At 43.0% G+C, this 12,916-nt stretch overlaps 1 long non-coding RNA gene across 1 annotated transcript; it reads right to left on the bottom strand.

Moving 5' to 3' along the window:
* Window positions 1-6,895: 6,895 nt before the first annotated feature.
* Window positions 6,896-12,378, bottom strand: LOC133466089 (uncharacterized). The gene is made up of 3 exons (XR_009784841.1): window positions 11,856-12,378; window positions 7,966-10,144; window positions 6,896-7,092 (listed from the first exon to the last, which is right to left on the bottom strand). It is a non-coding gene; the product is annotated as an uncharacterized LOC133466089 (long non-coding RNA).
* Between the last annotated feature and the right edge of the window lie 538 nt (window positions 12,379-12,916).

Below are 12,916 nucleotides of genomic sequence, written 5' to 3'. Positions count from 1 at the left end.
GGCCAGAATCTCGACGAGGGTTTGGGAGGGAGTGGGGGGGTCGAGATGAAAGACTCCAGTAGGTGGAGGATGGATCTCGCTTGTTAACATATCGGAGCTTCAAGGGCGTCCAGTGAGATCAAAGAGTCCAAAAAAGCATGACCGCAATCCATCAAGCTCCCCGATGAGGAAGTGAGAGAGGCTTTCACTGTCCCTCTAATGGGCTTTGATGAGGAGCCACAAAGAGAGCATCATTATGGGCCTCATACAAAGTCTAATGTGGCTTTATTGTTTGTCTTTAAACACACACGCCCCCCCCCGGCCCCCTCCCACCACCATCTTTTGTGTATTCACTGAATCAGGATTTCTCAAACCTTTTGGGTCCAGGGGGGGGGACCCTCATAATCCTAACACCAATCAAACATAACTACCATGTGCCTGAATGACCGTTTTAACCTAAATACAAGGTGTCCCGCCCAAAAATCTACTCAGTCCCTAGCAGGGTTTACATGCAGACTTTTTTTGTTATTCCGATTGAAGATCTCTGGTCAACTGTTTACATGTGACGCAATCTATTCCGATCTGGTGTTTACATGTGCCACCGTTTATGTGCCACCTCATTTAATCAGAACAGCCATTTTACAGGCGTGTTGACATGCAGATCTGTGTAAACGTCACATTTTTTCTCACGGTGGGGGGGCCGTCATCTATTTAGCACAGAAGTTGCGATTGTTTTTGCACTTTTTATTCAAGTAACTAGCTCTGTTCGGAAGCCGCCATATTTGATCATAAGTGCGTCGCCGATGACGTCAATCCACGCGGATGAAGACGCCACGTTAAAAAAAAGGACGTAAATAGAGAGCGCTGAAGTCAACCGCATTTGGAATCTTGATTGACTGACATGTGCGGACTGATAAAGTGAGAAAAAAAAAAAGGGTCAGCAGCAACATTGAGGAACGTGAACCAGGGAGCTTAAACAAAATATTACCCATATTATCTATGCCCCTATTTACAAGAATGCTTTGATGTCGCAAACATACAGGATAAGGTGCATTTTTTGTTGTTATCGCTAGCTAATTTTGCGTTTTTTGTTTGTCACTTTACAATGTTGGCAAAGGGAACACTTTTGTTTTGATAAAAAATAATAAATAAAAGTCGAGCCAATCTTGACCACCCTGGATTTTTTTCTTCTTCTTAATATGAGCACTATGAAAGTTAATAAAATAAACTATTTTGTGTGTGTGTGTGTTTTTTAATGTCATATCAAGTTAGTAGAACTAATAATTTACAGTAAAAATTAATTTTTACTTTTGTACTGAAATAAATTTGAGCCACTAAGAACTAGAATGGGCTAACTCAGTTTTTGTAATTTACAGTTTTATGGCTGCCACTTAAAATGTGGTGCAGTTTTTTTTTTTACTTTTGTACTCTTGAGCCACTGAGAACCAGAGTGGGCTAACTCCGTCCATCCATCCATCATTATCCTCACCAGGGTTTGCGGTGTGCGGATCAATCAAATCAATTTTTGCCATTTTGCAGGAGAGTGATTTCAAGTTTAGTGCAATAGTGGTTGCACTAGTCCAAACAACCATCAAATCTATCAATAATTATTTATATCTACTTAAGACTGTCATGCAAATGCACTGGCACCCAAGCTAAAAAAATAAAAAATAAAAAAAAGTGCAGAGTGCAATAATGGACTGCCCCCTATATGTCAAAATTGGAACTAAACCTTGATTTAGGCCAGTATTCATCTTAAAAGTTTTGGCTTTTCTCTATTCACACTGTACTTTTATACTTCGACTGAAGTAAAATGAGTTGAATCAGTACTGTCTTTTTTGTTTTTGTTTCTGTACTTAAATAAAAGTGCAGATACTTGTGAGTACTTTTGTCACCGCTGACTAAATGATGATGAATGTCCGGCTTTATTTCCTCCTGTACACAGCAGCAGCAGGGGTGCCGTTGTGAGCGTTTCTCGTCCTCTTCTCTCGCCTTTATTTTCCTGTTTTGTTTTGGGTTGTTTTTTTTTTTTTACCCTGCTTTTCTCTTTGATGCGGTTGCCCGGGTGCCGCCGGACAAAAGAGCCTCCATCAGCTGGACATAAGGGATTATGGCGCCAGGGGGGGGGTTGAGGGAAGGTGGAAGAAGGGGGTGAATAAAGAATCAAAGTAAGTGCGGTGGGTTTTGGGGGCGGAGGACTCCGTGTGAAGCATCAATCCCACAAGGAGGCTTACAGTTGTTATTCCGTTTTGTGCCCCTGATATCTATTTGTGGCCACTCCCTGTTCTCATTACAGTGAAAAAAAATAGCGCTACGATTTGGAGTTGATTTACAGTCAAAATACGCCGTGTGCGATGTCAGCAAATCTAGCGGAACTGGGGGGAAGAAACCTACAGCACGTATTCACCCCCACATTTTTTTTTATTTTACATTAATCCCCCACATAGTTGTCACGAAAAGCCTACCAGAACACCTGAACTTTACTTGGGGTTTACTCAGAGGCGCTCCAGATGGCGGCAGGCGTGTGTTGACTGAATGCAATCGGTTACTTCTGAACAGAGCAACATCTCCAGCTATAAGGGTGTGCACACTTCTGTAACCATACTATCTCAGTTGTTTATTTTTACTGCCACGCTTGAAAAGATTTCTCTATTGGTTTCCTTCATGGTGGAAAACGTTTCAAAATTATTTATATTGGTCTCCATTTTTTATATCACAAAAACCTGGCATTTGACAGGGGTGTGTAGACTTTGTATAACCACTGTACACGTACTTGGTGCACATTTTCTTTTTCTAAATCAAATCATCTGCAAGCCATTTCTTTTATAATGATAATGTAAAATGAGTTTGAAACGATATTAAACTGTTTAGGCAGCATAGTTTGTGTTTTATATCACATACCCTTTATTATTTTCACAAACGGGTCATTTGCAATATTGAAAATTATGAACATTTTTAGGGTTGATGTGTCCATTAATTGCACATTTTTTTTGCGGTGATTTCTGTGGTGACTTAAGTATAATTATCAGCATTTCTGCTGTGAAATTGTACATTTAATGTACTATGACTAACTAAATAGCAGTCGTTCTTCGCTGAGGATAAAGAATATATGCCTGTGAGTATTATTATATTGTCTGTGTACATGTTTTGATGGATTTGGGTAACTCGTATCTCGAGGCGCCACTGTACACGTCTTTCAGGTGAGCAGTTTGATGTTGTTTTAGTTTGATTACGCAGCGGTACAGTACTTGTATAAAACGGTGAAGAGTGTTGCGGTTGGTCACTAAAACATCCCATGTACGCTTCATAATGGTTTTATGATCGTGACAGTTTGACAAATTCATTCACTGTACATTACAGTATTGCCACTAGGGGAAAAGGACGTAGCGAGGGCGGCTGAGCCTTTGGCGGTGCCGACCCAGCGGCCTCCTTTTCAGCCTGAGCCTCATTAAAGTTGACAGCATCCCCTCAGCCCGGCTTCCTTCGTCGGGCCGGCTTAATGCTAAATGGCAATTAAAGGCGTCGCTAAGGTGCAGGTATTCGTGGCGCAAGCTTTTTATGGGATGCCCTTTCTTTGGCATCCGAGGATAAAAATAGCGTGCGTCCCAACTTGTCGAAAAGTGGAAGGATGCGAGGGCCAGCGCATGAGTTAATCCTTTGTTTTTTTTCTTCTTTTCTCAAGTTCTACTTGTTTTTAGACCAGAGCGTCCGTTCATGAGCTCCATCCCACGTGTTTGTACTGCACGTACGTTAATCACCAGCATGTACACGTATTTATTTGCTCGCGTTCAGTCACGACTGGAACCCGCACGCTCTGCACATGCCGGAGGGGCTCGGGCTGCGTAAGCGAGAAAACACATTGGACTGTGACCGCTCGTTGCACACATGGATGAAAAGCGGCGTAAACAGCGTGCGAACGGGGGGATGCCGAGCGGAGGGATGCGACAGGAACGGTGATTGGGACGTGTTTACGCAAGGCGCGACAGCTCGTCTTAAACACAGCTGCTTTCCGGGGAGATGAAAGCGGCCGGAAGGTTGCCCTATGATGGCGGCAGCTTCATTTATTTAGTTACAATAATTGAACTCAATTCAATGACACCACATTATTTGGTCATTGAGAGTTATTTATACACACAGAATGCACGTTCAAATAGTATGTAATGTAATGTAAGTATGGGCCGTGGCGGCACAGATGTTTTAATATTTACTAATTCGTACCGTATGTATACAAAATATCATTGTGCTGTGTTGCTCAATTTACCAGTAAATAATAAATCATTTGTAGGTACCAAATTAGGGTCGCTAACTACATATAGTTTGGATATTTTTTTTTTTTTTACAAAAACTAGGGAATGGGTCGTTTTTAAAATTAGAAAATATTTTTTTATTTATTTTACAGTTTAAATTATACAGTGGATGCCCGTTATTCACAGGAGAACCAGGCCGGACTGCAAATAGTGAAAATCAGCAAATATATCTATATACACATACAAATTCTTGAATAAGCAGGGATAAACCGCCAATAAGCATTTTCACAAATATGACCCCCAAAAATGTTTTTTTTAAATGTCATGGGTGTTTAATTTGATTGTATTTTATCCAGATACGAGATATTTATGCCCTCTAAAATGTAAGAATCCATCAAATCACTAATGAATTCAGTAAAATTCATGAAAACAATACATTTTTAATGTAACAAATAAATAAATACAAAAGTAAAAATATGATAACACAAGTTAAAAGTTAACCCAGCAGCTTTCCCGGAGCCCTGGAGTGAGTTCAAAGCATGGCAAGGCTGCGGTTGCCCCATACGCCATGACATGGTGTCAAAGAATGGCCGCTTTGCCGAGGTCTCCATCCCGTTCCCAAGACTTCAAACGCGGTAGAATAACAAAAGGAAGTCTGACAGTGAAAGGCGGCTGTTTTGTCTGTTTCTGTCACGACCGCAGTGGTACAGATCGCTCCAAAATCCCGACTGCGGCGATATAAGATACTCAAGCAGTTTGTTCAGCTGGAGATGAGCAAGCAGAAGAAGAACGCGATGGCTACTGACGGCTTTGTTTTGACATGGGTGTGGATCATCTGATCTTCCTTTTCGTATTGTGGCTGCATTTGTTCAAGCGAGGAAGCTGGCGGACAGGACGGCTGCTGTCAGCAAATGTGAGCTTTCCTAACCTTTACGAGCAAAGTGCACTGGGCTAACTCCATTTTAGTCATTTTGCACGAACGTGATTTCAAGTTCTTAAAATCGGGGGGGGGGGGGGGGGGGGATTACACCTTGGTGATTTATATGGCAATGGTTACTACTTCTGGATACTTATTTTTACAGAAATTGGGATTTTCCTCAGATTGAAACATTTTGCCAAATATTTTTCCAATAAAGTTAGCTTCAAAATGGAATATTTTCTAAAATAATAATAAAAATAATGAGGGTTTTTTTAGATGCAAGCCGTAGTTTGGCTTCCAGCTGTTTAATGCCACTCCCAGTTTACTGTCAACCTAACAAAAGAGAATTACATGCCGTTTATTTAAAACAACCGCACTAGTTGGCCTTCTGCTAGCTCAAAGCTAACATACAATGCAAAACGCCAAAGACGGGCTAACAAATACCATCGATGGTCATGCTGTTGTAAACAACCAAATGGTGCATGTTGAAAATACTCACAGGCATTAGACTATCCTCTGCGTAAAACAACTAATTTACTTTTCGTAGTTGTTCTTCATGACTTCATGTTTTATTTTATTGACATGAGCCGTAATTCAGGCATATAGAGGACGGTGGAGACTGGCCTTGACTTGAGTTACGATGCACCCTCTGCTGACTGCCTTTTAACAATTGGTTTACTTTTGTCATTTCTTTGCATGTATCGTGTGTGTTTTTACTTTCATACTTCATCAATCAGGGGGATAGTAAAAATAGCAGCTCGTGCTGCTTTTTTTTTTTTTTACTGTGAAAGAAGTAAATTGCGGATTGTGGATTTTTGCGGCGAGCAAACAATGAGTCGGAAAAAAGGAATTAATTGGAGAAGATGTGTTTCCACTTAAAACAGTGGGGGTGGGATGGCAGCACGCTACGATAACAATGAAGTTGGCGGCGCTCAACTTGCGTCAGTAAAAATATTTTTCTTCAGAATGTATTTTTCTTGTTCAGTGCGTTTTGTCGTCACCACTCCTAAGTGCACATCTTATTCGCAGTCGCTTCACAGGACACGGTTCATCTGGAACACTTGACATCCTGTTTCTGCACACACCTGACTTCCAGTCGTTTCCACGGCTCAGTGAGCAGGTTCCTGTTCCAGTGGTGTGCTTAAAGGAGGGTGAAATGTGCTCCTTTCTCTTTGGAACCTCAGACATGTTCCATAGTCAGAAAGCGTCGTATTGTTTTCCAGTTCAATGTGCAGTGCAACGCTTTAGTGCAGCCCATCCATCTCTTAATAGCACCATGATAGAAACTATCAATGCTATACAAAAACGCAATATCGCAGCATGCAACTGTACCACATATAGTGCATCTTCCGGAGCAATTTAGAATGAATTTTTATCGGATAACACGAGAAATAAATGAAAAGAAATACATTATACTCACCAGACATGCAAATTGTTGAATGTATTATTGTGTGCAAATTGCTGCTTTGTTGGTGAAGTTGGAAAGTTTTGCTGTAACCAACCAATCAAGAGGGCCAGCCGTAGATATGTATACGTAGATACGACACAACCCTTTTGAGCTGCTTGCCTATGTTGACGCTGAGCTAGTAAGGGCAAAGTTGTCAGCGCATTCCGTGTGTGGACGACAAGAAAACCGAAAGAACGAGGATGCCGACAGATTGTGCTGCATATGGTTGCTCACAATGCTGCGCAATTACGACAAGGGAAATGGGTAAAAATCATGTGGGCGATTTTATTTTCAAATGTTTTGTATTGATAGCACATGCTTTGACATTGGAAACAAAAGTAGACATCATGAAAAATTACATTTAGTTACAATTTAATTTTAATGTCCATGCATTGCCTCTGATAGAAACTTCGCCCCTACCAATATGGCAGCCATGTAGGCACGTTTGTTAGCGTGCTGGCGTAGCTCGTCTTCATATCTCTGGGGCCAGCACTCTGGGCCTGTGAGGACAATTTTAAAATCTGATAGGTTAAAGAAATAGTCCCATTGCCAATATAGTTTTACGTCAGCCAGCACGACTGATAGTGAAGGCACTTGTCAGGTTACATTGACATGGAGGCTAAAATCTGATTGGGCAAACAAATCTAACATACACATACTGGAAGCAGTGCAGCCAAGAGAAATGCTACGGATTATGAAAATAGACTGGGAATAAGTGAATACAATTTCATGGAACAAATATTAAGACTTTAGGTTCTAACTGCAGGTCTGTGCTTCTGATAGTGATAGCCAGCAAAGAAGGTCACTGAGCTTTTGAGTTTCTCATCAAAACACCTTTGGGATGAGTTCGAGCCACACCCTTGACATCAGTGGCTTTTTAATTTTTTTTTTTATTGGGGGAAAAAAAAAAAATCCCAGACGTCCCATCAGCCTTGAATGAACAAGCTTCAAATGGGAAAGGAAAGAGAGGGAGAGGAGTCATAAAACATAAAAGGCGAGTGTATCTCCCAGCATGTGTCTGTGTGATCTTTCATGGAGTTTACGTCACAGGTGGAGCGATTGATGCATTGTGTGTGGATGTGTCACCGATCATTACAGAAGAAAATCTATGGATGGCGGGTTAGTATCCAAATCTGGTCCCAGCTCAGTTTTTTTTTTTTTGGTTTGGGTTAGCCTCGATTCTTGATATTTCTTCCTAATATTCATTTTTATGATAAACGGTCATATAACTGTAAAGGAGTTTACTAATATTTCACAAGGCATTTGTACTATCAACACAAATGGCATCTTGCACTGTACATTTCTCGTCCGTCAAAAACAAGAGATTGCTTGGGAACAAACACCATGCGCTGAGCGGGAGGGTGTCGCCTTACCTCCCGCGACGCTTTGTCTTGGCCTGGGTGACACGTGGAGAAACAGGTGCACCTTCAAAGTGTGGACGAGAGCACAAACACCGGCGCCATTGTCAATTCGGTTAGCGAAGGGAGTGTGAAGAGCTGATCTCAGCTGCGCAGTCGCGACACACCAAAACATATTTCAACATTACTCCAAAAAAGCGGGTCAAATTTGGACTTCCCCCCCAAAACGTTGTGGGTAAAAGTCTTGAGTGAGTGATTAGCACAACGCGGCACACAGGAAGCTGTTAAAAGACAAAGGACCAAAACTGCATCCTGACCTATGACCTCTTACATCCTGACCTCTCCTGCATGAAAGCTGTCCTGTTGACTCACCACGGCTAATTTAGAGTTCCGGCGACCCCCCCGCCCTTTCTTGACCGCTTTGAGGACAGACAGTCAACATGTTGTGAAGAAGGAACTTCAGACAAGCTTGTTTGCCCTCCAAACTCCAAGATAGGAAGCTACACTTTACACTCCGACCGCCCTCTGACAGCTCATAAATTCAATAGACTGAAAAATAATTGGTAGGTTTGGATACTGAAAAGTGCGATCCGCATTTTTGAGGGACTAAGTCAGTTGGTTGTTCAGATGGTCGGTTATTAAGTAGTTGATCGGTGGGTCGGTCAGTTGGTTACTTAGTACCTTGGTTACTGTAATTATCTCAGTACATAGACGCTATTGTTCATGTATGGACATTAGTTAACTACGGAGGGCATTTGAACTCTGCTGCTAACCAAAACAGCAGCACCCGGCGAGGCACATAAAGTCTGTCTGGTGAATTCAAGTGTGCACTTTGAAACAAAGGCATAAATTAGCGTATATTCAAAAAGCACTATGTACACAAACGCTGAAAATCTGCCAAATTTGGAGAATTTACCCTGCTTGCGATCCACGTCTGCAAAGGCCCAGTTGTCGGAGGTCTCTAAATGATTATCCTGAGTGATTGTCCTCTGGTGTGGGGTTGGTTATGAGGCCTTTTTCCTCCCGATCGCCTGGGAAAAACGGTCGGGGCTGACAATTCTGTTCAATATTTACGATTGCAAATCACTGTGTGAGGTGAACACCAAATTGGGCCAAACCAAGGATTGTGATTGTGACGTGAAATGGAAAAAATTGCTTTTTTAAGCGAGGTACACACATGCCGATAATCGGGCCGAATTTAGGCATTTTACTCCCCCACCCCTTACGATCTAAGTCAGCAAAGGCCCCAAAATTCATTCTGAACACAGCAAACGCCACAGGTGGAAAATTAGGCCCAATTATTTGTACGTATGCACCGAAGTTAAAGTTGTTGCCTGTGACAGTTTCACACGTCCACCACTTCAGTCTAACTCAGGGCGACTTTACGCTGTGCCACCTGCCCCGGCTAATGGTCGTTACTGGCTCCTTTCCAAACCTCATCAAACACGCTCTCTTTGATCATGACGCTCGGGTCCGCGGTTCCTCCTCCATCTTGCGAGGTTTGTAGTTTTATTTATATCGCCACTTGTGACGGGGGTCTAAAAATAGAGCGCTCGGCCGACTCCTGTGGTGCATTCGGCCCAGGGCTTGAAGCCTTTAGACGTCACCTCGACTCGCTTTGTTTATTTTTAGCAGTCTTTCGTTTTTGGAGTTTGTGCGGTTATGTAAGGAGATTACTGTGTTATTGTGCCACCATTGACAGGAGGGGGGGTGATGCCGGTATAGCTCCAGAAATAGCCCAGCTCCGGGCCTAATTGTGCATCCCCTTCGCTCCCCTGTCCCCTATTCGAGCGGCATGTCGAGGTCTCTGACCCGATCATCCGCTTCACCGGTTCCGGAAGAATCCTTTTCCGCCACCCGCGGCGAGCAAAGCCGGCACAGCGGAGCGCCATCTCCAGCCTCCGACTAACAGCTAAGCGCCACAAGCAGTTAGCGGTGATGCCAGAAGCTGGCAGGTATGTTCCGATCAGCTAGCTCAGGACACCTCGGAGGGGGCCCACCGGGCCTCCGGGTGACGCCCCCCACACCCCCCGTGTGTCACAGCCGATAGATGCGCATTCCCTTCACGCACGCGAGCTCTCAGGCGACTGTTGTGGAATGCGTTCCGCCGCGGTCCGACGGCGGCGTGCCCACGAGGAGGGTCGGTGGGGGGGGGTGATCTCTTGTATCCCCAGCGCTAATGCATCGCAGTCTTCTGCATCAAGCACACACACACAGAAGCAAGCACAGGCCTGTTTATTCAATTAGCAGTTGAAGTGATGAGCACATGGGACACCTGTTGCATATTCGTTTTGATTATTTTGTATTCCAGTGAACCCATGCCAATTCGTGGTACACAAGTCAGGGAAAAAAAAAATGCGTTTTCTTCTGTTATTCACTGGGGGGGGGGGGGGGGGGGGAATTATACTCTTTCTGCCAAATGAATATAAATTTAATACTTGTCAAGGAACTATTGTTGAAGTGATACATATAGACTGAGATATGATGATCTTTTCATGTCGGGGAGGAGCAAAGTTTAGCCTGGGTTGTTAGTGGAGGTTACGGAGAATTTTCAGCATATGTGCATGTACACGCACATTCCGGTGCTTTTTTTTTTTTTTTTTTAATCATCTGTAAGCTAATTATTTTTCAAGGTAATGTTGTAAGATGAGTTGGAAATAACTGTCTTTGGATCTTAGTTTGGGGGTAAATTTAGGGTTTTGCCCTAAAGATGCCACAAGATGGTGCAGAAGTACAACTTTTCTATCACACAGGGCTTTGGTGCCATCTTGGCATTTTTGAAAGTGCACAAAAACAGCAAATAACGAAGGATATAAATCTGCAAATGGGTGAACTTGTAGCAAATAGTGAATGCGGGAAACACTGTATTTCCACGTGATGATATTAACAAAGGTACGCGTTAGGTTTAACCTATTAACCTAACCCTAACCCCGCCTCTCGCGTGAAGATAGCTGGGACAGGCCCCAGCACCCCCACGGCCCGCGCGAGGATAAAGTTGTACAGAAAATGGATATTAACAAAGACAGGTTAGGACATCTGCCTCACGGTTCTGAGGTTCAAGGTTCGGATCTCGGCTCTCCTCGTGCTGACGTGAATTTTCTCCAGGTACTTCCTCCCACATTCCGAAAACATGCTTGTTTGTCTATTTGTGCAATTGACTGGCAACAAGTGCAGGCTGGCCCAAGCCTCTCGCCTAAAGTCAGCTGGGGTTGGGTCCAGCTCCCCCTAATGAGGACCAGCGGTATACACAACATGGATGGACAGATGACTTTTTGCACACATTTATTGTGGTACCAGATTTACTGCGCTACTCGACACTTTATATTGCTTAATAACTCTGTAGTTTTTTCCTTAAGTGCTGAATGTATATTTTGCGATTGTGACTTGTTTGATGTCGTGGTAGAGCGCCGCAAACTACCAGAGACAAATTCCTTGCGTGTTTGAACATACTTTGCCAATAAATAAGATTCAGATTCTCATACGATACGAGGGTTACCTTGGTCCAGTAATTTGGCCTATGGGATGCATTAGTGTAGATTGTTCCTACTGTTTCCTTATGATAGATTAGTTGGAAATTTTAGCACTCCAACGAGAAAAAAATCAATTTGAACACGACTCAAAGTCAGGAGATTTGGAGATCAAATCGGGCAAATTGATCCAACCTGACTTCTGATTGGATGGATGGATGGATGGGTGGCCGGGCACACCAGAGATCCAACTATTTGTATCAAAGTCATTCAAAAATACATTTTCCGCAATATACTGGACCCCCCCCCCCCCCCCCCCCCACCCTGCCCTCCCCTTTTTTTAAATTACAAATCAAGCACGTAGCTGGAAATGCTGCCAGTCGAGGATGAAGCCATTCTGGTGTGTTTGTAAGATAATAATGAGGACAGTATCTGTACCGAAGCCGTGATGCAGCGTGATCCAAAGAGAGCCGCCAGCAGCCTGGAGACACGTAAGCTCTCATCAGCGCTCTCTCCAACAAAGCGTCTGTCTGGCCTGCGCTGTGGACACTCCCTTGCCTTTAATGTCGCCATCAAGAGAAGCTTTAAGTCATGACTGGGCGCCCCGCCCCGCTCTCTCTCTCTCTCTTGTCCTAACTGCTTTCGCATGTTTAATAAGAGATTCCTGCCTTCACATGTCACGTGTTCCCACCGAGACGTGTGAAGAGCCATGCAAAGATTTGTTGTTTGGAATATCTGCAATGGCTGGCATCACTTCCAATTATCCATCCATCCATTTCCTATCGGCCTTGTCCTCATTAGAACCGTTGGTGAACTGGAGCCCGTCCCAGCTGACTTTGGCGAGAGGTGGGGTGCATCGTGGACTGGCTGCCAGACAATCACAAGGCACATAAAGGCAAACAATTAATCACACTCACAATCACACCTATGGACAATTTGGAGTAGGGGTAGCCATAACATCGGCCGGGCCGATTTTCATCGCTGATGTTCGGCCTTTTGACGGCTATGGGCATCTGCGTTTAAAAAAAGAAAGAAATCTGAAGCCTGATATGAAATCTATTTGAAACTCGGTAAACTTCAGGGAACTACTGTATTTATTAATTTTTTCAATTAACTTTACAAGTGATGCTGATAACCCTGAGAACTCCTTGCACTTTTTGTTTGAACTTCAAACAAAGATGCTGTAAGTGAAAGATTAACATTTCCGTTACAGTGTATTGAAAGTTTGGAAAACTTGATTTATTGTAGAAAACATCAGGAAGCTATTTATTTGTCCAAGTTTTCATTTGACTTTATAAGACATGTTGCTTAGCCTGTGAGCTTCCAGCTAATTTTCTTAGAATTTTAAAATAAAAGATATCTATTGTCCAAGATTTAAAAAAAAAAAAAAAAAAAAAATGAACATGTTGCATTTAAACGAACTGCTGGAGTTACTATTATTCAAAATTTTGACCCCAATATTTTCCCTTTTACTGCAAATTAATGTTGACTCCAAATAT

This window comes from Phyllopteryx taeniolatus, chromosome 16, assembly GCF_024500385.1.
Source record: "Phyllopteryx taeniolatus isolate TA_2022b chromosome 16, UOR_Ptae_1.2, whole genome shotgun sequence".
Lineage (NCBI taxonomy): Eukaryota > Metazoa > Chordata > Actinopteri > Syngnathiformes > Syngnathidae > Phyllopteryx > Phyllopteryx taeniolatus.
This window is presented reverse-complemented; position numbering and strand designations above follow the sequence as displayed.